Source organism: Jaculus jaculus, chromosome 3 (genome assembly GCF_020740685.1).
Source record: "Jaculus jaculus isolate mJacJac1 chromosome 3, mJacJac1.mat.Y.cur, whole genome shotgun sequence".
Taxonomy (NCBI): Eukaryota; Metazoa; Chordata; class Mammalia; order Rodentia; family Dipodidae; genus Jaculus; species Jaculus jaculus.
The window spans coordinates 75,652,802-75,677,748 of record NC_059104.1 but is presented as its reverse complement, the minus strand read 5'-3'; the positions used below and the strand labels follow the sequence as shown (position 1 = coordinate 75,677,748).

At 40.5% G+C, this 24,947-nt stretch overlaps 1 pseudogene; it reads left to right on the top strand.

The window, feature by feature from the left end:
- Positions 1-22,676: 22,676 nt before the first annotated feature.
- On the top strand, positions 22,677-24,687 carry LOC101597229 (annotated as a pseudogene).
- Positions 24,688-24,947: the final 260 nt, after the last annotated feature.

The following is a 24,947-nucleotide window of genomic DNA, read 5'->3' as shown; positions in this document are numbered from 1 at the left end:
CCTTCAGCAAAGTAGCAGGATACAAAATCAATGCACAAAAATCAGTAAACTGCTGGGTGTGGTGTTGCACGCCTTTAATTCCAGCACTCGCGAGGCAGAGGTAGGAGGATCATTGTGAGTTCAAGGCCACTCTAAGACTTCATAGTCAATTCCAGGTCAGCCTGGGCTAGAGTGAGACACTACCTGAAAAAAAAAAAAAAAAACAATACCCTATCTATATGCAAATGACAAAGATATAGGAAAAGAAATATGTGACATTGTCCCATTTTCAATAACAACAAAAAAGTAAAAATACACTGGAATAACATTAACCAAGGAAGTAAAAGATCTATACAATCAAAACAAAAACACTCAAAAAAGAAGTTGAGGAGGACTTGAGAAAATGGAAAGAACCAATAGATTATCCACAGGATAGGAGAAAATATTTGCTGAACTGCCAAAAGCCTAATTTCTAGAAATTATGAAGAACTCAAAAACCTAAACAATAAAAAGTCAAACAACCCACTCACAAAATGGGGCAAAGAACTGGATAGGCAGTTCACAGAGGAAGAAATACAAATAGCAAATATACACTTAAGGAAATGTTCATCATCCCTAATCATCATGGAAATGCAAATTAAAACAACTATGAGATTTCCCCTTGCCCCAGTAAGGATAGCATACATCAAAAGATCAAATGCTAATAAATGCTGGTGGGGATGTGGAGAAATAGGAACCCTCATCCACTGCTATTGGGAATGTAAGATGGTACAACCACTTTGGAAAGCAATATGGAGACTCCTAAAACAGCTGAGTATAGAGTTACCAACAGACCCAGTTATTCCCTTCCTGGGTATGTCCTCTAAAAGGTCCATGCCTCACCTCAGAGAGATTTGCTCAACCATCTTTATAGCTGCTCAATTAATAATAGCCAACAGCTGGAATCAACCCAGATGTCCATCACTTGATGGATAGATAACTAAGATGTGGTATATCTACAAAATGGAATTCTACTCAACAATAAGCTCATTCTTTTTTATTCATTGAGATGTTTTTGTTTATAATTTATTATTTTTTATTAATTAGTTTTGTACCAGTGAATACACTCAAGTTGGTACCATTGTTAGGCTCATCCATGTCTTACCCTCTCCCCTTTAGCCCCTCCTTGTTGAGGTATATGGGTCATGCATTGTGGAGTTTGCCCACAGTTATGGGTAAGAAATGTCTCTGCATATCATGACCCAACTGTGGCGATCTCTTGCCTCAGCTTCCCCACATTATAGGAACAACCAATTCTGGTCTAATATCAAAGTCTTGAGATTCCAAGCTTCTGAAAATCTGAGCATCTCATATTGTCCTTCCCCAATGGGAAGTAAACGTTTGATAACCAACTTTTAAATTAAAGAGTTAGATATGATAGCTCATGTCTGCAGCCCCAGATAGTCCAGGAGGATTACCTGAGCCCAGGAATTTGAGATGAGTCTAGTAAATATAATAAAACCAATCCCAAAAAGAGGAAAAAAAAAGTTAACACATAGTATACCTTGCTAGGATTGGTGAGATCAGGTTAGCGACATTTGAAGAGTTTCAGATGATCATTAATCAATAATTTATAGGTGAAAGTGCTATAAACTTCTGCTTTTTATTTATTTATTGATATATTTTGCAAGCAGAGGGAGAGTATGGGTGCACCAGGGCCTCTAACCAGTGCCAATGAACTCCAGATGTATGTGCCACTTTGTACATCTGGCTTTACGTGGATATTGGGGGATCAGACCCAGGCCATTATGCTTTTCAGGCAAGAGCCTTACTGCTTAGCCATCTCTCCAGCCCCTAAACTTTTTTTTTAAATTTTTTTATTAACAACTTCCATGATTATAAAAAAAACACCATGGTGATGCCCTCCCTTCCCCCACTTACCCATTTGAAACTCCACTCTCCATCATACCCATTCCCCATCTCAATCAGTCTCTCATTTACTTTTGATGCCTTGATCTTTTCCTCCTCTTATGATGGTCTTATGCAGGTAGTATCAGGCACTAGGAGATCATGGATATCCAGGCCATTTTGTGTCTAGAGGGAGCATGTTGTATGGAGTCCTGCTCTTCCTTTGGCTCTTACATTCTTTCTGCCACCTCTTCCACATTAGTCCCTGAACCTTGGAAGGTGTGAACAAGGCTGGTTCCATTTCCCAGCTATTGTGAATTGAATACCAATATAAACACGGTAGAGTATGTACATCTAAGGAAATGAGATGAGTACTTAGGATATATGCGTAGGAGTGCTATAGCTGGGTCATATGGTAGATCAATTCTTACCTGTCTTAGGAACCTCCACATTGATTTCCACAGTGGCTGGACCAGATTGCATTCCCACCAACAGTGTAGAAGGGTTCCTCTTTTTCCACATCCCTGCCAGCATTTATGGTCATTTGTTTGCATGATGGTAGTCAATCTGATAGGAGTGAGATGGCATCTGAACGTAGTTTTAATTTGCATTTCCCTGATGACTAGGGATGTAGAACATTTTTTTAGATGTTTATATGCCATTCATATTTCTTCTTTTGAGGACTCTCTATTTAGTTCCATAGCCCATTTTTAATTGGCTTGTTTGATTTCTTATTTCATTTTTGAGTACTTTGTATATCCTAGGTATTAATCCTCTATCAAATGTATACCTGATGAAGATTTTTTCCCATTCTGTAGGTTGTCTCTTTGCTTTTTTCACTGTGTCCTTTGCAGTGCAAAACCTTTGTAATTTCATGAGGTCCCAGTGATTAATCTGTGGTTTTATTGCCTGAGCAATTGGGGTTGTATTCAGAAAGTCTTTGCCAATACCAATGAAGGGTTTCCCGTACTTTTTCCTCTAGCAGTTTCAGAGTTTCAGGTCTGATGTTAAGGTCGTTAATCCATTTGGACTTAATTCTTGTACATGGCAAGAGAGAAGAATCTATTTTCATCCTTCTGCAGATATATATCCATTTTTCCCAACACCATTTGCCCAAGAGGCTGTCTTTTCTCCAATGAGTATTTTTGGCATTTTCATCAAATATCAGGTGGCTATAGCTACTTGGGCTTACATCTGGGTCCTCTATTCTGTTCCACTGATCTACATGTCTGTTTTTGTGCCAGTACCATGCTGTTTTTGTTCCTATGGCTCTGTAGTATAGGATAAAATCAGGTGTGCTGATACTGCCAACCTTATTTTTGTTGCTCAGTATTATGTTAGATATTCGAGGTTTTTTGTGATTCCAAATGAATTTTTGGATTGTTTTTTCTATTTCCATGAAGAATGCTTTTGGAATTTTGATAGGGATTGCATTAAATGTGTAGATTGCTTTTGGTAAGATTGCCATTTTCACAATATTGACTCTTCCAATCCAGGAACAGGGGATGTTTCTCCCCTTTCTAGTGTCTCCTGCAATTTCTCGCTTGAGTGTTTTAAAGTTCTCATTGTAGAGATGCTTTATATCCTTGGTTAGGTTTATTCCAAGGTAGTGTCTCGAATGTCTTAAAATTCCCACTCATACTTTTCTATAAGTTTGTCTTTCTCTTTGTTGGACGGTGTTAGATCTGCCACCTGGTCTTCTAGCTTATATATTCTGTCCTCTCCTCCATCCATTCTACTGGTGAGATTTTCTACAGAGTTTTTATTTCATTAACTGTGTTCTTCATTGCTAGTAATTCTGACTGGTTTTTCTTTATTATTTCTATTTCCTTATTTATGTTTTGTATTGCCTTCTTTATTTCATGAAATTGGTGTCCTACATCTTCTTTGATTCCTTTGATTTCCTCTTTGAGTTCCACTTTGACTCCTTTGATTTGTTCTCTGACTTCTTTGAACATATTTACAATCATTCTTTTGAAATCTTTCTCAGGCATTTCCTCTAACTCATTCTCACTGGAGGTCATTTCTGATGCATTAATACTTTTAGGTGGATTTATATCATCTTGATTTTTAGTGTTTCTTATGGTATAATGTATATACTTTTGCATTTTGGATTTAGTTAATGCTTGGATTTTCTAGCTAGCTGGGTATTCTTAGCTGTATCAATTGATTTGTTGTTATATATTTTTAGGGTAGGAGCTTAATGTGTTAGGTGTGGCTCTTAAGACTCAGCGTATCTACAAAGGTGCTCCTGGAGGTTGAGTTTCCCTGCTATGGGAGTATTCAAGTAGGCTGAATGGAATAAAATACAGGTAGATTCTAAAAGTTAGCTAAACACTGTACCCATTCAATCAAAAACAGCCCCAAATATATATGCCAGAGTAGTTATTATAACAACCAGATCCTCTATCAACATAGAGGTTAAGATTTCTGGTCTGTTGAGGGATCCAAGTCAGCTTGTGACCAAGTGAGAGCCTTCCCTGGTGCAATCCCAGTTACCTTGGATGATTTTGGTCTCTGTCAGGTTGCTGACTGGTCATCGGGCTGATGTTCTGATTTCTGATCTGGGCACTGGCTTTTCCTGTGGGGCAAACCGAGCCTGGCAACTGTGGCCCTGCAGATCAGCACCCCACTGCTGGAACTGCTGCTGCTTAAGCTGCTGCTGCTGGGTCTGTCAGCAGCTGAAGCTGCTGCTGCTGGGCCCACCACTGCTGCTGCCTCTGCTGCTGCTGCTGCTGTTGTAGTTGCCACTTCTGGAGCCACTGCTGCTGCTGTGGCTGCTGCTGCTTGTTGCACTGCTGCTGCTGCTACTGAAGCTGCTGCTGCTGCATCTGCTCCTTCTTGGGTCCCGCTGTTAGCCCAAGTTGTTGTGGCTGGGTCCCAGGACCGCCGCTCTGTTCGCTGGAGCTGGGCTCAGGTGGTGTGGGAGGGGAGGGAGTCGCAGCTGCTCTGGTTCTCTCGCTGTTCCACGTGTTCTTCTACCTCGTGGTCTGCTCCTCCGTTACTCACTGCCACTCTCCCTTCACATTTCCTGATTTGCAGAGAGTGCCGGTGTGAGTGGAAGCTCCCACACCTGGCTTTTCCTGTGGCTGGAGCCCAGTCTGGTGGCTTTCTCGTGCGCTGCTGCGGCCACGGTTGGCAGAGCTGCCAGGGCCGCTTTTGCCAGACTGTTCGGGCTCTGGATGCTCTGGATCTCTTCTACTTCTCAGCTGCTGCTTCAATTTCCTATACACCTCACTTTTTTTAGTAAAAGTGTGTATTTTGCTGAGTTTTTTTGGTCTTTTTCCCCCAGGCTGCTTTGGCTTGGTACCTACGCCACCATCTTAACTGGAAGTCCTGGAATTGTTTCTAATTTCTTAATATAGTCACTTAAAGCTATAAATTTATCTCTTACAACCACCTTCATTGTGTACCATTGATTTTGGTATGTTATATTCTCATTATCATTTGACTCTATGCATTTTTTGATTTCCTTCTTGATTTCTTCATTGACCCATTCATCATTTAGTAAGCTATTGTTTAGTTTCCATGATTTTGTGTATGATCTATAGCTTTTCTTGCTATTGATTTGTAGTTTGATTCCATCATGGTCATGCAAGTAGAATGCAAGGAATTATTTCAATTTTCCTGTATTTGTTAAGATTTGCTTTGTGTCCTAATATATGGACTATTTTAGAGAATGTTCCATGTGCTGCTGAAAAGAATGTGTATTCTGCCGCACTTGGATGAAATGTCTTGTATATATCTGTTAGTCCATTCCTTCTAGGATCACATTTAGTTCAGATGCCTGTCTGTTTATTTTTTTCTGAGATGAGCTGCCAATTGATGAAAGTGAGGTGTTGAAGTCCCCACTACCACTACCACTGATGTTATCTGTGACCTTTGTTCTAATAGTGTTTGTTTGATGAATTTGGGAGCCCCCATGTTAGGTGCATATATGTTTAGGATTGTAATGTCCTCCTGTTGGAGTGTGCCCTTAGTCAATATAAAGTGACCTTTCTTGTCTTTCTTGACTAATGTTGGACTGAAGTCTACCTTGTCAGATATTAGGATAGCAACCCCTGCTTGTTTTCTCGGCCCATTTGCTTGAAACACCATTTTCCAACCTTTCCCCCTAAGATAATGTCATCCTTTGTAGAAAGGTGAGTTCCTTAGAGAAAACAAATTGAAGGATCCTGCTTTTTAACCCAGTCTGCAAACCTATGTCTTTTTGTTGGGGCATTGAGGCCATTGATATTAAGAGAAATTATTGAAAGGTGTGTATTTATATTTGCCATTTTTTTTTTTTTTTTGTAGTTCCGGTTCTACCTTTGCTCTCTTGTGTGAACTAGTATTTGAGTATTGTTTTTTTGTGTGTGTTTTTTTCCCCAGGTTCCTTATATGTGTGCTTTTCCTTCTGTTTGGCATTGAGGATTCTTTCAAGTGTTTTCTGTAGAACTGGTTTTCTCTTGAAATACTCCTTTAGCCTGCTTTTGTCATGGAATGTCCTTATTTATCCATCTATTTGACTGGATAGCTTTGCAGGACAAAGTAACCTTGGTTGACAGTTGTTATCTTTCAGAACTGGAATTCATCACTCCAAGCTCTTCTGGCTTTTAAAGTTTGTGTTGAGTAATCTGATGTGATCCTGATGGACTTGCCTTTGTAGCTAACTTGCTTTTTCTCTCTGACTGCTTTCAATATTGTTTTGTTGGGTTGTGTGTTTGGTAGTTTGAATATAATATGGCGAGGAGAGGTTCTTTCCAGGTTTTGTCTGGCTGGGGTTCTAAAGGTTTCCTGTATCTGCATTGGCACCTTTTTCCCAATTTGGGGGAAGTTTTATTTGATGATTTTGTTGAAGATGCCTCTTATGCCTTTGGAGTGAAATTCTTCTCCTACTATGCCCTGAGTTCTTATGTTTGATCTTTTCATAGTGTCCCGATTATCATGAAATTCCCATTCATACTTTTCTATAAGTTTGTCTTTCTCTTTGTTGGACGGTGTTAGATCTGCCACCTGGTCTTCTAGATTAGATATTCTGTCCCTTCTTTCATCCATTCTACTGGTGAGATTTTATACAATTTTTTATTTCATTAACTGTGTTCTTCATTGGTAGTAATTCTGCCTGTTTTTTCTTTATTAATTCTATTTCCTTATTTATGTCTTGTATTAACTTCTTTATTTCATTAAATTGGTGTCCTGTGTCCTGTTTGATTCCTTGGATTTCCTCTTTGATTACATTAATTTCTTCTTTGACTTCTTTGAACATTCCCTGGATCTCTCCTACTTCTCTGCTGCCTTTTTAATTTCTTATACACCTCACTTTTTATTTAAAGTGTGTATTTTGCTGGGTATTCTTTGGCTTTTTCTCAGCTACGCTGCTTTGGTGTGGTTCCTAAGACACCATCTTAACCAGATGTCCTTAGTTTCTTTTTTGAGTTTTTATTTTTGATGGATAGATCTTTCACTTCCTTGATTAATGTTATTCCAAGGTATTTTTGTTGTTGTTGTTCCTATTGAAAATGGGACTGTGTCCCTTATGTTTTTCTGTGTATCTTTGTCATTTGCATATAGAAAGGCTACTGATTTTTGTGCATTGATTTGTATCCTGGTACTTTTCTAGAGGAGTTAATCACCTTCAGGAGTTTTGGGATGGAGTCTCTCGGAGTCTCTTAGGTATATAATCATGTCATCAGCGAATAGAGCTAACTTAACTTCTTCCTTTCCAAATTTTATTCTTATTTCTTTCTCCAGTCTTATTGTGAGCTAGGATGTCCAGTACTATGTTGAAGAGCAGAGGTGAGATTGGTCAACCCTGTCTTGTTCCTGATCTCAGTGGGAATTCCTCTAGTCTCTCTTCATTAAGTAGTATTTGGGCCTTCAGAGGTTTGTATATTGCCTTTATTATGTTAAGATAGGAACCAACCATGCCATTTGTCTCCAATGTTTTGATCATGAAGTGATATTGTATTTTGTCAAAGACCTTTCCTGCATGTATCAAAATAATCATGTGGTTTTTGTGTTTAACCTTGTTTATGTGATGTATTACATTGTCAAATGTCCATGTGTTGAATCACCCCTGTGTTCCTGGGGTGAATCCCACTTGATAAAGTTGGATAATGCTTTAGATGTGTTGTTGGATTTGGTTTGCAAGGATTTTATTCAGGATCATTGCATCTAAGTTCATCAGGGAAGTACACTGGTAGTTTTCTTTTCTTGTGGCATCTCTGCCTGGTTTTGGAATTAGGGTGATACTAGCTTCATAGAAGGAATTGGGTAGCTTTTCCTGTTCTGCACTTGTGTGGCACAGTTTAAGGAAGATGGGTTTGAGTTGTTCCATGAAGGTCTGATAGAATTCAGCTGAGAAGCTAGCTGGTCCTTGACTCTTCTTTTGGGGGAGGTTTTTTATTACTTTTCAATCGCAGTGAGTGTGATAGTTTTGTTTAGGAGATTAATGTACTCTGAGTTTAGCTTTGACAGATGGTATGTGTCCATGAATTTATCCATGTCTTCCACATTATCCAGTTTTGTGGAGTAGAAATTTTTGAAATAAGTCTTGATGATTCTCCCAATTTCACTTATGTCTGTTGTGTCTCTCCCTTTTCATTTTGAATTTTGTTAATTTGAAGTGTCATTTTTTTTGTTTATTTTTTTTTTTTACTTAATAAAATTGGTCGGGGTTTGTCAATGTTGTTGATTTTTTCAAAGAATCAGCTCTTTGTTTTGTTAATTTTCTTAATTGTTTACTTATTTTCCAATTCATTAATTTCTACCCTGGTCTTAATTATTTTTCCTTCTGGAGTTTTTGGGTTGGAGTTTTCTTCCTTTTCCACTGGCTTTAGGTGGCTGGTTAAGTTATTGATTTTGGATTTCTCTTTGTTGTGAAGGCATTTAGTGCTATGAATTTTCCCCTGAGGACCGTCTTCATTGTGTCCCATAAGTTTTGGTATGATGTGTTCCCATTGTCATTCATTTCTAGAAATTTTGCAGCGTCATTTTTTATTTTGTCCAGTATCCATTTATCGCTTAAAAGTGTGCTGTTAAGTTTCCAGGCACCGATGGGATACTCGGTGTGTCTTTTGTGGTTGTTAATTTCTAGCAATATAGCATTGTGATCTTATATCATACAGGGAATTATAACAATTTTCCTAAATATATGGAGGCAGGCTTTGTGACCCAATATATGATCTATTTTAGAGAATGTACCAAGGGCTGCTGTGAAGAATGTGTAGTCTGTGGATGTGGGATAGAATGTTGGGTAAATGTCCGTTAGGACTAAGTGATCTATGGTTTTGTTGAGCTCTCACTTCCCTACTGAGTTTCTTTGGATGATCTGTCTATTAATGATAATGATGTATTACAGTCCCCAACTATGATGGTGTTGGTGATTATTTCTGTTTTATTCCTAAGTAGGTTTTGATTTATGAACTGTGGTGCTCCTGTGTTTGTTGCATACAAACTTATGTTTGTAATATACTCATGATGGATTGTTCCCTTAATAAGTAGGAAGTGTCCTTCTTTGTCTTTTTTGATAATTTTTGGTTTGAAGCCTATTTTATTTATTATTAATATAGCTACTTTTGCTTTTTTCTTTTTTATTTTCCTTCAAGAACATGTTATTTTATTTTATATTTAATTTAATTTATTAGTTTTCTTTTCAGCAAATACAGGGAGTTTGGTACCATTGTTTAGGCTCATCTATGATCTACCCCCCCTCCAATGGACCCTCCTTCTTGATGTAAATGGGTTGTGCATTGTGGAGTTAGCCCACAGTTATTGGTACAATAAATGTCTCTGCATATCATGACCCAACATGTGACTCTGACATTCTTTCCACCCCCTCTTCCACAAAATTTCCCTGAGCCATGTTGGGTTCATTTTTGGTCTGCTTCAGTGATGAGGTGTTGGGGGCCTCTGAGGCTCTGGCTCTCTGATTTGGTAGGAGTTGATTTTTCTCTGTGTTGGTCTCCTTACCCTTTGTGCTGGTATCCGGTTCATCAGGAAAACAGCACCCTGGCTTGTTTTTCCAATTTTCCTTAGTTTCACTCGGGCCCTTTTTGAGGTATGTTGGGGCAGCACTCTACTTAGGATCTCCATCTATCTGAAAAAGAGAAACAGATTCTCCAATGGAGAGTAAGTTAGCACCCAGAAAATTGAGATAACACTTACTTTTTTGATACAGAGTTTAATAGGTGTAGGCCCTCTTATACCCCATGATTGATGGTAGCTTGATATTGGAGAGTAGGCTAATGTTTGGATATGGTTCTGACATGTTTCCCAGATCCAGCTATGGGTCTCGTACCACTGAGCGGATCAGTTAGCCAAATCAAGAGCAGTGGGTTCCCCACCATGGCTGTGTGCCACTATTGCACTTGTGTGGGCATCACACCAGGTTATTTGTTGCTAATTAAGTTAGGCCATGAGTTGCTAGGACAGATATTGGTCATTTCCCCCAGTCACCCATGTAGCACCTTCTGGCACTAGACATGCTGACTGTCTGGGGACTGACTCTCTCCTGGCTTCCAGACATGCCATTCCATTTTACATGTCAGCTGCATATGGAGTTGTCAGCAATAGGGTTGTACCACTGACCTTTGGTGGGTCATCAAGTACTCTGACAGAAGTCTGTCATTGTTTTAGGAAACCCTGTAGGTTTCTCTGATCAAAAGCTCATTGTGGATGATAGCCCCATTCTGGTAATGGGGGTTACAGGTCAGTGCACACTAAGAAAATGAGGAAAAACATAACTAATATAGAGGAGTTAGAGAGGAGAGAGAGAGGGGAGAAAGGGCGAGGGAGGCAGGGAAGATGTAGCAGATTTAGGTTAGTCTTGATCCTACCTTCTCCAGTGTCTTGTGGTTCAGGTGTTTCCTGTAACAGTCTAGTGAAGGTTCAGCCATTTGGTTTGCCTTATAGGGTTTTTTTTTTGTTTGTTTGCTTTGTTTTTTGGTACCATTTGGTACCATTGCCGTTTTTTTTTTTTTTTTTTTTTTTTTTTTTTGTACCGTTGCCGTTTGGGTCCAGATTAGTATTTCCCACCCCTTCGATCCCCTTCTCTCCCTCCCCATCCATCCTAGCGTCTAGTCCATGAGGTGCTTGCTGGCTATGTAAGGTATCTTGGGTAGATCCAGTTTAGGTGTTGTAAATGTGTGAGACTATGTGTCGATTTTTTTTCTGTGATTGGGTAAGTTCACTAAAAATGATCTCTGCAGGTTCAACCATTTTCCTCAAATTTCTTTGTGTCATTTTTTTCTTACTGCTGTATAGAATTCCATTGTATAGATATACCACATCTTAGTTATCCATTCTTCTACTGATGGACATCTGAGTTGATTCCAGCTTTTAGCTATTATCAATTGAGCCACTACAAACATGGTTGAGCAAATCTCTCTGGCCATGGTTTGAAGTTTTTAGGGTAGATGCCCAATAAGGGTATAACTGGGTCTGTTGATATCTCTATATTCAGCTTTTTCAGGAGTCTCCATATTGCTTTCCAAAGTGGTTGTACCATCCTACATTCCCAACAACAGTGAATGAGTGTTCCTACTTCTCCACATCCTCACCAGCATTTATATTCATTTGATTTTTTTTTTTTATGTTGGCTATCCTTATTGGGGTAAGGTGGAATCTCATAGTTGTTTTAATTTGCATTTCTCTGAGGATTAGGGATGATGAACATTTTCTTAACTGTGTGTTTGCCATTTATATATCTTCCTCTGTGAACTGCATGTTCAACTCTGTGCCCCATTTTGTGAGTGGAGTGTTTGTCTTCTTACTGTTTTTATTTTTGAGTTCTTTGTAGATTCTGGAGATTAGGCCTCTATCAGTTGGATAACCTGGAAAAAATTTCTCCCATTCTGTGGGTATTCTATTGGCTTTGCTTATTATATGCTGGTCTGTAAAGAAACTCTTCAGCTTCATATGATCCCATTGGTTCAGTGACTGTTTAAGAACTTGAGCCACTGGGGTTTGGTTCGGGAACTCTTTTTCCATTCCTATATCATGGAAAGTACTTCCTAAATTTTCTTCCAGTAGTATTCGAGTTTCTGGTCTTATGCTGAGGTCTTTGATCCATTTGGATTTGAGTGTAGTGCATGGTGAAATGTGTGGATCAAGTTTTAGTTTCCTGCATGTGGTTATCCAGTTTGTCCTGCACCATTTGTTGAAGATGCTATCTTTTTTCCAGCCTATATTGTTCAGCCTTTATCAAATATCAAGTAGCTATAGTTGCTTGACCCAAAATCTGGGTCCTCAAGTCTATTCCATTGGTCTATACTCTTGTTATTATTGCCAGTCCCATGCTGTTTTTATTACTATGGCTTTGTAGAATAGCTTTAGATCAGGTATGGTGATGCCACCGGAGGTATATCTTTTGCTGAGGATATGTTTGGATATGTGAGGCCTTCTGTTTTTCCATATGAAATTTGAGATCATTTTTTCTATTTCTGTGAAGAACACTGTAGGGATTTTAATTGGAATTGTGTTAAATCTATATATTGCCTTTGGTAGGATTGTCATCTTCACAATGTTAATTCTGCCTATCCAGGAGCATGGGAGGTCTTTCCACCTTCTCAAGTCTTCCTCAATTTCTTTTTTGAGAGCTTTTATATTTTCGTTGTATAGATCTTTTACTTCCTTGGTTAACATTATTTCAAGGTATTTTATTTTATTTTTGTTGTTGTTGTTGCTATGGAAAATGGGACTATATCCTTTATTTCTTTTTCTGTATCTTCGTCATTTGCATACAGAAATACTACTGATTTTTGTTCATTGATTTTGTATCCTGCTACTTTGCTATAGGAGTTAATCCCCTTCAGGAGTTTTGGGATGGAGTCTCTCGGGTCTCTTACATATACAATCATGTCATCAGTAAATAGAGCTAACTTAACTTCTTCCTTTCCAAATTGTATCCCTTTTATTTCCTTCTCCTGTCTTATTGCTTGAACTAGGACTTCCAGCACTATATTGAAAAGCAGAGGTGAGAGAGGACATCTTGTCTTGTTCCTCATCTTAAAGGGAATTCCTCCAGTCTCTCTCCATTAAGTATTATTTGGGCCTTTGGAGATTTGTATATTGCCTTTATTATGTTAAGATGTGAACTGGCCATGCGGATTCTCTTCAATGTTTTCATCATGAAGTGATGTTGTATCTTGTCAAAGGCCTTTTCTGCATCTATCGAAATGATCATGTGGTTTTTTTGTTTATGTGGTGTATTACATTGACAGATTTCCATATGTTGAACCACCCTTGTGTTCCTGGGATAAATCCCACTTAGTCAAGTTGGATAATGCTTTTGATGTGTTGTTGGATTTGGTTTGCGAGTGTTTTGTTCAGGATCTTTGCATCTATGTTCATTAGGGAAATAGGCCGGTAGCTTTCTTTTCTTGTGGCATTTCTGCCTGGTTTTGGGATTAGTGTAATACTAGCTTCATAGAAGGAGTTGGGTAGCTTTCCCTGTTCTTCAATTGTGTGGCACAGTTTTAGGAAGATTGGTTTGAGTTCTTCCATGAAGGTTTGATAAAATTTGGCTGGGAATCCATCTGGTCCTGGACTCTTCTTTTTGGGGAGGTTTTTATTACTTTTGCAATCTCCATGAGTGTGATGGGTTCATTGAGGTGATTAATCTGCTCTGAGTTTATCTTTGGTAGATGATATGCGCCTAGGAACTTATCCATCTCATCCACATTTTCCAGTTTTATGGAGTAGAGGTTTTTGAAATAAGTCCTGATGATTCTCCCAATTTCACTTATGTCTGTTGTGATCTCTCCTTTTTCATTTTGAATTTTGTTAATGTGGAGCCTCTTCTTTTTTTGCTTGATCAAATTGGCCAGAGGTCTGTCAATCTTGTTTATTTTCTCAAAGAACCAGCTCTTTGTTTTGTCAATTACCTTACTTGTTTCCTTGGTTTCCAATTCATTAATTTCTGCTCTGATTTTAATTATTTCTTTCCTCCTGGAGCTCTTTGGGTTGAATTTTTCTTGTTTTTCCAGTGCCTTTAGGTGGATGATTAGGCTATTGATTTGGATTTTTCTATCTTTTTTATGAAGGCATTGAGTGCTATGAATTTTTTTTTAATTTTTTTAAAATTATTTATTTATTTATTTGATAGTGACAGACACAGAGAGAAAGACAGATAGAGGGAGAGAGAGAGAATGGGCGCGCCAGGGCTTCCAGCCTCTGCAAACGAACTCCAGACACGTGCGCCCCCTTGTGCATCTGGCTAACGTGGGACCTGGGGAACCGAGCCTTGAACCGGGGTCCTTAGGCATCACAGGCAAGCGCTTAACTGCTACACCATCTCTCCAGCCCTCGTTTTATTTCTTGATGTCAGCACAAGACTCGGAGATGAGGAGCATGTACAGCAGTTTTGGAAATTACCACCTCCAGCCCTGTTCTAGAGGCCCAGGTGCCAGGGCTCAATGCAGGACCTTTGAGGACATGGCAAGCCCAGGGCTGTGCAGTGGACACTGCCTTGGCAGGAGCATGGAAGATCAGCCAAGGGGCCCACGTCTGTGTTAAGAGGGCTGTGGTTAGACCCTGGGATGGGAGGGAGGCTCTGCTGAAGAGGATTCTGGGTCCTGGTGTTGATAAGCAATGGTTCCTGTCCTGGGTTGGAGTCCATCTCTCTGAGTGGTGGTTGGGGGTGGGGGGGGGACTGAGGAAGGCCATTCACTTTATGCCCGGCTCCACCTGAAGGGGATCTCTCTGGTACCTGCCTCGTGTGCCCTTCCTTCAGGGGCAAAGGGCACCGGGCATTGTCCTACACCCCACACTCCCACCCAGCGCTAGCTCTAGGCGGCCTGATGCTTATGGAAGTGGCTGTTTTCTCACAGCTCCTATTCAAGTAGGTCTGTCCTCTCCATGAGGTGCCCCACTGCCATGGCCAAGGCCCAGAGCAGTGCCAGGTACCATTGCTATGAATTTTTCCATGAGGACTGCCTTCATTGTGTCCTATAAGTTTTGGTATGATGTGTTCTCATTGTCATTCAATTCCAGGAATTTTGCAATTTCATTTTTTATTTCACCCACTATCAGTTTATTGTTTAAGAGTGTGCTGTTCAGTTTCCAGGTGCTGTTGGGATTCTTGGTAGGTCTGTTGTTGATTTCTAGCAATATAGCATTGTGATCGGATATCATTCAAGGAATTATGTCAATTTTTCTAAATATGTGGAGGCAGTCTTTGTGACCCAGTATATGGTCTGTATTAAAGAATGTTCCATGGGCTGCTGAGAAGAATGAGTTTCTTGAAGGCAGCAGATTGAGAGGTCTAATTTTTTGATCTACCCTAATAGCTTGTGTCTCTTGATGTGTGAATTGAGGCCATTATTATTTAGGGTAATGACTGTGAGATTTGATTTGATCCCTGCCATGTTGTGGTGGTAGAGGTGTGTTGGTGTTTTCATAGAATTTGAAATTTGTTGTGTCTACTCTGGGTTTGGTTGCTGTGATCTGCTTCTTGTAGGCATTTGTGTTTGGTTATTTGTTTCTTCTCTGTGGAGAATTTCTTGGAATACTCTCTGTGGGCTTGGTTTTGTGTTCATATAATTGTAAAGCTAAGTTTTGTCATGGAAAGTGTTTCTTTCACCATCTATTATTAGGGAGACAGAAAGACAGAGGGAGAGAGAGAGAATGGGCGCACCAGGGCTTCCAGCCTCTGCAAATGAACTCCAGACGCTTGCGCCCCCTTGTGCATCTGGCTAACGTGGGACCTGGGGAACCGAGCCTTGAACCGGGGTCCTTAGGCTTCACAGGCAAGCGCTTAACTGCTAAGCTATCTCTCCAGCCCATGAGGGAGACTTTTGCCGGGTAGAGTAGTTTGGGTTGGGAGACATAGTTTCTTAGAGTTTGAAGAGTTTCATTCCACGCCCTTCTAGCTTTCAGGTTTCCATTGAGAAGTCTGAAGTAATTCTGATGGGGTTACCTTTGAAAGTGGTGTGCTGGTTTTCCCTAGCTGCTTTTAGGATTTCTCTTTGGTGTCAATGTTTAGAGTCTTAATGATAATATGTCTTGGGGAGTTTCTCCTTTGGTACAGTCTGTTTGGAGTTCTGTTTGCTTTTTGTATCTTGATGGGCCTTTCTTTTAAGAGACTGGGGAAGCTTTCTTCAATTATTTTGTTAAATAAGTTCTCCATGCCTTTGTTCTGAAATTCTTCTCCTTCTGGTATTCCAGTGATTCTGATACTAGGACGTTTAAGTGTATCCCACAATTCCCTCATGTTCTGTTCACAGGAAGTTTTGAACTTACTGGAATTTTTGAATTCTCGAACTGTTTCTTCCATCCTGTCTTCCAGATCAGTGTTTCTATCCTCCACTTTGCTGCCTGTATTCTTGAGAGCTTCTAAAGAGTTTTGGACTTGTTAATTAAGTTTGCATTTTCTATTACTTTCTTATGTATCACTTCCATCACTCTGTCCAGCTCCCTTTTCACTTCATTTTCTGATTTTGTTGATGATTCTTGGAATTCTTGCATTTCTTTATGTTTTCATTTAGCATGGCCAGCTGATTTTTTTTTAAAGGTCCCAAATAATTTATTTTTTAAAGTTACTAGCAAAACTAGTAAACAAAGCTCACATCCTAAGATACAAACTCAACAAAAAGTCAACTGGATTTCCATATACTAGCAGCAATGATTTATTAGTAGCATTAACAAACAAAATACTTGGGGATAAGTTTAAATTAAGGTAAAATATCTCAACAGTAAACTTTTTAAAACATTAAATGACAAGAGTAAATAAGTGGAAAGATGAATTGAATGTATGAATTAAAAGACTTGCTACTAGTAAGATGACAATTAGTAAACTACGGATATAACATAGAGATAAGAGTGCTTGCCCAACATGTGCAAGATCCTAGTGTTGATGCCCAGCACTGTCCTTCTCATACAAAATTCTTCTGAAACGGTCAGTGCTATTCAAAAAAATCTCAGCAGTCTTTCACTTAGAAAAAGAGAAGTAACTGGCCAAGCACGGTGCATCATGGCTCTTAATTGTTAGCACTCAAGAGGCCAAGGAAGATAGACTGCCATGAGTTTGAGGTCAGCCGGCCAGCTAATTTTTAAGGTCTTCTTTTTTTTTGCTCTCCCTCAACTCTCTTAGCTCTCTTTGAATTCCTTCCAATGTCTTATCATATTGCTCTAGCTTAGTGATGGTAACATCCACATGATTATTGGTCCTTTGTTGCTTTCCTGCAAGGTCTAGCAGTAGGTTGGTCAGGGTTGCATCGCTCATAACTTCCCCTTCATGTTCTGATCCTAAACACTCTTCTATGTTTTGGTTCGATGTAATCCTTGTTGGACTGGGTGATCTATCTGGATTTTCTTACATTTTATTTTTCATGTTATTTCTTTTCCACTGTGGTCTACCCATGACATTGTATGGGCAGATAGGTAGGTGGACCAGCCTGGGCTGTAGCTCAGTGATAATCCAAGACAGCCTGGGGCAGTTTCCAAGCAGCCTGTGTTTTGGCTCTCTCTTGCCAATGCCGCCTATCTACTGCCTGACAGGGGCACCAAAGTTGCCTGAATTCTCACCCAGTAATGCACCAAAGCTTCCTGCCTTTGAGCTTGGAAAGGGACTGAGGTAGCAAGCCCTGAAGCTGTCCAAACTCTGCCTGGGAACACTGGGAACTGCAAACAGTCTATGCTCTCCCGCCATAGGGGATTGGGGGATGGGTGGCGACGGACAAGTAGGGGATGGCACCTGAGCTGGCACTACTGACTCAATGTGGGCTTGTGTGGCCCTTGCTGTGGGACTGGGCCCGCTGCATATGCAGTTGTAGTGCAGAGGCAGCTGCTAGAGGCATGGGATCAGGGCACAGCGGAGGCTGGCCAGCGGACGCGCTATCAGAGTACAGCAGTGGGGGGGTCTGGCGGCTGCCTGATCACAGCGGTGGTGGTCCCCACAGGTGTGTGAACGGAGCCCAGCAGTGGAGGTCTCTGTGGGTGTGAGATCAAAGCACAGCGCAGTGGGTTGGCAGGCACGCGATTGGAGCACAGTCGCTTCGGCTCGGGGCGCGGCGGCTGTATTGGGGGACAGACTACCCACCCTAGAGGGGATCCACGATTCCCTGTTTTTTCCCACTCTGTGCCCTCCCACTGGCAACAAGACCCTGATAACCCTTAATTTCTTGCCTTTCTTTCCTTGGTATTTGCAGCGCAGCTAGGTGGTCACCATCTTGGCTGGAAGTCTGAACCTGCTGCTTTCTTATTCCTCTTTGCTTCGAATTTTGTTTTCCACCCTGAGGAGGTGTCTGTCTTTGGTGTTGAGATGGGTTTCCTGAAGACAACAGATTGAGGGGTCTAATTTTCTGATCCATCCTGTTAGCTTGTATCTCTTCATGGGTGAATTCAGGCCATTAATATTTAGGGTAATGATTATGAGGTTTAATTTGATTCCTGCCATATTGTGTTGGTTTATGTGGTGTGGTGTTTTCATGGGCTTTGAAGTGTTTTGTGCCTTCTCTGAGTTTGGTTATTGTGATCTGCTTCTGGCAGGCATTTGAGGTTGATTATTTGATTCTTTTGTGTGGAGAATGTCCTGAAATACTCTCTGTAGGTTTGGTTTTGTGTGTTCATATAATTGTAAAGCTGAGTATTGTCATGGAAAGTTTCTTTAACCATGTATTATGAAGGATAGTTTTGCTGGGTACAGTAGTTTGGGTTGGAAGCCATAGGTTCTTAGACTTTGCAGTGTTTTATCCAGGCTGTTCTAGCTTTCAGAGTTTCCATTGAGAAGTCTGATTTAATTCTGATGTGGTTACCTTTACAAGTAATGCACTGTTTTTCCCTACCTGCTTTTAGGATTTTCTCTTTGGTGTCAATGTTTAGAGTCTTAATGACAATATGTCTTGGAGAGTTTCTCCTTTGGTCCAATCTGTTTGGAGTTATGTTAGCTTCTTGTATCTTGGTGGGCCTTTCTTTTGAGAGAGTGGGGAAGTTTTCTTCAATTATTTTCATAAATAAGTTCTCCATGCCTTTGGCCTAAATTTCTTCTCCTTCTGGTATTCCAATGATCCTGCTATTACGATGTTTAAATGTATCCCACAATTCCCTCATGTTCTGTTCACAGAAAATTTTGGACTTTTGAACTCGAACTGTTTCATCCATCTTGTCTTCCAGATTGGAGTTTCTATCCTCTACATGGCTGACTCTATTCTTGAGAGCTTCTAGAGAGTTTTGGACTTGTTTAATTAGGTTGCCATTTTTTACTCCTTTTCTATGTATAGTTTCCACTCCTCTGTCAAGCTCCCTTTTCACATCATTTTCTGATTTTCTTGATGCTTCTTGGAATTCATCCTTGCATTTCTTTATGTCTTCATTTAGCATTGCCAGCTGATTTTTGATGTCCTCTTTTTTTTATTTTTCACTCTGTCATATCTTTTAACTGTCTTTGAACTCCTTCCATTTTCTACTTTGTTAGGTGTAGTCTAGGTGTAGTCCACACAATTATCGGTCCTGTGTTGCTTTTCTGCAAGTTCTACCAGTAGCTTGGTCAGGGTTGAATTGCTCATAGCTTCATTTTGGTGTTTTGATTCTAATGACTCTTCTATGTTTTGATTAGAGATGTTCATTATAGGACTGGTTGATCTAACTGGATTTTCTTGCATTTGATCTTTCATGTTATTTCTTTTGCACTGTGGTTGCCCATCACAGTGTGTGGGCAGAGAGAATAGGACTGTGGTCTCGATGGGCAGGGAAAGTGGTGCCTCTTGGGGGAGCTGGCCTGGACTAGCAGGCAGGCAAGCAGATGGGCTGAGTGGTCTTGAGCTAACACATAGGTGGGTGGATCAGCCTGAGCTCAAGCACAGTGGGAAGCTGAAGCATCCTGAGGCAGATGCCAAGCATTCCAAGCTTTGGCTCTCACTTGCCAAAGCTGCCTGCGCTCACACCTGGAGGGATGCTGAAGCACCAAGCACCGAAGCAGCCTAAACTCTGGCATGGCGGAACACTGGGATGTGGAAGTAGTCTGGGCTTGCCCGCAACAGGACAATGGCAGCCAGCCAGCGAGGCAGACAGGGTGGGGCTGGCACCTGAGCTGGCACAGGCTGACATGGAGAGTGTGCTGAGCTAGCATCGGCAGGTGGGATGGGTCAGGGGTCACGCATAAATGGGTGGCAGCTGAGCAGTAAGTGTGCAAATGAGCAGAGCAGGCTAAGGTTGCACAAGCAGCATGCATGTGGCATGCAAAAGGAGCCTGAGCTCCAGTGGATGGAGCCTACCCAAAGTAACCCATGGACAGGGGTAGCAAGGTAATTGCCCCTGTGCAGTGAGGCAAGTGGAATTATGTTGGCCTGGGTCCCATGACCTACAGTAGGTGCAGGGGTATCCTGAAGCTGGGAATGTGGGTACAGTGGCTCCTTGGGGGATTTGGGGTTGTGGTGGGCTACCCACAAGGGAGGGAATCAGCGATTCCCTTCTTTTCCCCTCTGTGTGCTCCCACTGGCAATCTATTAGAGACTGTTCTAAAAGTCCCAGTGAACACTTAATGCTTTGCCTTTGGTTCCCTGGGGCTATGTGGCACAGTTAGGCAGTTGCCATCTTGGCCGGAAGTCTTGACAAGCTCATTCTGAAGGCATAGAAAGAGGCTAAGATATGGCTCATTAGAGTGATAGAGTGCTTGCTTAGCACACTGTATACAAACCACTGAGTTTGATCTCCATTACCACTGCAAACCAGTCATGGTGGCACATGCTTGTAGTGCTAGCACTCAGGAGGTAGAGACAGAAAGATAAGAAGTGCAGGTCATCCTTGACTACATAGTATGAGACCCTGTCTCATAAAAATGCCTATTTACAGGGACTGGATAGATAGCTTAATGGTTAAGGTGCTTGCCTGCAAAGCCAAAGAATAGGACCCAGGTTCAATTCCCCAGGACCCACATAAGCTAGATGCACAAGGTGGTACATGCATCTGGACTTCATTTGCAGTGGCTAGAGGCCTGGCACACCCATGTTCTCTGTTTCTCTGTCTCTCTCTCCCTCTCCCTCTCTTTCCTTCCCTTCCTCTTTCTCCCCTTAAATGAATAAAAATAAAATGTTTAAAATGCATATTTACTATTAAATATATTTAATTTTGAATACTGAAATAGAAAATTAACTTGGAGTTTTCTTTTCTTTTTTTGAGGTTTGTTTTCAATGTAGCCTAGGCTGACCTGGTACTCACTCCATAGTCCCAGGCTACCCTTGAACTCATGGTGATCTTCCTACCTCTGCCTCCTGAGTGCTGGAATTAAAAAGTCATGTGTCACCATGCCTGGCTCAAAGATTAGAGATTTTATACTATTTCATAACTTGCTCTAAGTCTATAGTAATCAAGACAGTGTTGTTATAAAGAGTATAAGGATACATATCAGTAGCAGAAAATCCAGGAATTAACCCATATATAAATCCTGATTTATGATGAGAGAGGCAAGAGCAATTTGATCAATCAATGGTTATCTTTCTGACAAATGGTATTAGAAAACCTGGATCTCTGTGGGAGAGGAGACACTTTGGCCCCTACCTCATACTATATACACAGTGATGTTTCAAGAAATACAATAAGCCGGGTGTGGTGGCGCATGCCTTTAATCCCAGCACTCGGGAGGCAGAGGTAGGAGGATCACTGTGAGTTTAAGGCCACCATGAGACTACAGAGTGAATTCCAGGTCAGCCTGGGATACAGTGAGACCCTACCTCGAAAAAACCAAAAAAAAAAAAAAAAAAAAAAGTAGTCTTCATGTCCAGGAGTACCTTGGTGGGGAGGGAGGAGGTAAAAAAAAAAAAAAAAGAAGAAGAAGAAGAAATACAATAAACCTAGATTTAAAATTTGGATAAGTAGTAGCTGGAGCATGCTTGCAAAGCCAAAGTATCAAGGTTTGATTTCCTGGGTCCCATGTAAGCCAGATGCACAAAGTGGTACATGCATATGGAGTTCAGCTACAGTGGCTAGAGGCCCTGATGTTCCCATGCTCTCCTTTTCCCACTGCCTCACTCTCTCACTTTTTGTTTTGGTTTTTCGAGGTAGGGTCTCACTCTAGCTCAGGCTGACCTGGAATTCACTATGGAGTCTCAGGGTGGCCTTGAACTCACAGTGATCCTCCTACTTCTGCCTCCTGAGTGCTGGGATTAAAGGCATGCGCCACTACGCCCAGCTACTCTCTCTCTCTTGAATAAATAAAGTAAAATATTTTTTTAAAAGTTAACAAAGTAGCTGAGGAAAATGTAAAACATTCACAATCTTGAGATACGCAAAGATTTCTTAGTACACAGAAAACAATAACCATAAAATAAATAATAGGTTGATCATGGTCTCTATTAAGTTTTAAAACTTATAACTATTAAAAACTCTGTTTCTAGGCTGAAGAGATTGCTCAGTGGTTAGGCACTTAACCTGCAAAACTTAATGACCCAGTTTGATTGTGTGGCTGTAGATCTTGGCACACCCATTCTCTGTCTGTCTCTCTCTCCCTCCATCTGTCTCTGCTTGCAAATAAATAAATATTTTTTAAAAAAACTGTTTTATATATATACACACCCACACCCTAACTATATGTGTGTGTGTGTGTGTGTGTGAGAGTGTGTGTGTGTATGGTGTATTTGACTGTAAGCAGAGAGAGAGAAAATGAGAATGAATATGGCCACACCAGGACCTTTTGCCACTGGAAATGAATCCCAGATATATACACCACTTTGCACATCTGGCTTTATGTGAATACTGTGGAATAGAACCCAGACCAATCAAGTTTTGCAAGCAGGCACTTTTAACTACTGAACCATCTCTCCAGCCCCTTCTCTCACATTTTTTATCTCACTATAATTCAAATTATATTAATAAATCAAATGTTGTTTAAAATCATGGTCAGCTGGATTCTGAGGAAAGGTTGGCATCCCCAATCTTAGTCCCCTGTTGGATTTAAACCATGTACCCTCCAGAGCTTGTACTAAGAGGCTTGGCTACCTGGCTTGGTGACAGGGAAAAGGCAAAACAACATAACGAGAATTCTAGCTCTCTCTATATATGTTTTCTCTCTTGGCCTTGGCAGCTCTCTGGTGAAGGGAAGTTATAGCCAGCTCCTCCTTGCTAGAACTTACTTACTGTCTGCTGCTATTTTCTACCTGTGTATCAGAAGTGATATCCTGTCCCTCCCATCATGAAGCTTCCCTTCAAGACAAGTCAAAACAAAAACTTTTCTCCCATCAGCTAGTTTTGGTTGGGTGCTTTATCCCAGCAACAAGAAGGTAACTGTAACAAATATTTTTTACTTAGAAAAATACCTTTTTATAAAATAAAAGAAAGCCAGGCATGGTGTACTTTCCTTTAATCCCAGCACTCCAGAAACCAAGGTAGGGGGATCACTGTGCATTCATGGCCATCCTGAGACTACATAGTGAATTCCAGGTCAGTCTGGCCTAGAGCAAGACCCTACCTTGAAAAACCAAAATGTAAAAGAAAAATAGGGACAAGCACTGGGCAATACAGTGAGGAAATTCTCTATTTAATGAAAATCAAGTTTACATCTTTGGTAATGGACAAGGCCGTATTGCAAGAAATCTATTAGGACAAATAGTTGTCCCATTGTTCAATATAAAATAATTCATGATGGACAATATGTGCAGGAAAAAGGACAAGGTATAATGGAAGAGGATGATGCTTATAGCAATACTCTAGCTGGGGCCTGGGTAACAACTGGCGGCACTCCAGTCCTGAAAAGAAACCCAATACACAGTGGCAAGCAGGTTGGTATTTATTTTTATGACAGTGGACCTGAAGTATGCTAGAGGATGATGATATCTGAAATTATATGTGTTCAGAGATTCAAATAAGGGCTGGATGCATCCCCAAAATAAGACACAATAAAATTTAGGGAGGACAGAACAGTGGAATTCTAGTTATAGTTCTGGGTTATGCTGTATAGAAGATAATGAAATATTTGACAGTGCAATGGCTGGAGTCTGGCTTAAGACAGATAGCAATAAGTAGAAATAAAATCCATGATGGAAGAGACAGTAGCATATGTGGGTCAAGGTCTCCTAGAAGAAAATGATGTTTTGGAGAAAGCTCAAGCAGGTGTTCTTATCAGCACTAATAGTCATCTAGTCTTAAGGGAAAACAGAATATTTGATGGATTTGCTGCAGGTATTGAAATTATAAATCATGCAATAGCAGCCCTAGAAAGCAATCAGATTTTTAACAACTGATTTGGAGGCTTATTTTTAGTATCTGGTGTTAATGTGACAAGGAAAGATAAAATAATGAGCAGTCAAGATGCCATAAAAAAAAGCCTGTTAGTAGAGGTCAATGTTCATGTAAATATCAAGATATACTAGCTATCCCATGCATGATTTCTACTGATCAAAATGCCATATATGTGAAGTGTATTAAGAAGTGCCATCAAGGTCAGACATGGTAGTGCACACCTTTAATCTCAGCACTTAGAAGGCAGAAGTAAGAGGATTGATGTGAGATCAAGGCCATGTTGAAACTAAAAAGTGGGTTCCAAGTCAAGCCTCAGTTAGAGCGAAACACTACCTCAAAAAATCAAAAAACACTTTAATCCCAGCACTTGGGAGGCAGAGGTAGGAGGATTGCTGTGAGTTCGAGGCCACCCTGAGACTCCATAGTGAATTCCAGGTCAGCCTGGGCTAGAGTGAGACCCTACCTCAAAAAAACAAACAAAAAAAATCAAAAAACAACAACAACAACAAAAGTGTCGTCAGGGATATGGTGTAGAATGTATTAGACACAATAGGTTTTTCTGTGACTAGAACACTATCTAAGCCTTGTACATTGGCTGGTGAACCTACACATGATACACTATATGACTCTGCTCTGTCTATAGAATCTAATACATTGCAGCACAACTGAATTCCTTCCCTAAAGAATAAAATCCTGCCATTCTAATAGCATAACTAAAACTTTTTTTGAAAGAAGATTTAAAATATTTGCCCAGGAAGAGACTGTATTAAGAAAACATGGATACACAAGGTCAGTTGACACTATGAAGCTGGTGCTACCCTCACCCAAAATGCAATATATTGACTCAGGATATCAAAGCTGGGTGTTTTAGCATTACTGTGTAAAGACATTTTTGAAGGAACAGAAGTGAAGAAAATAAGCTACAGTTT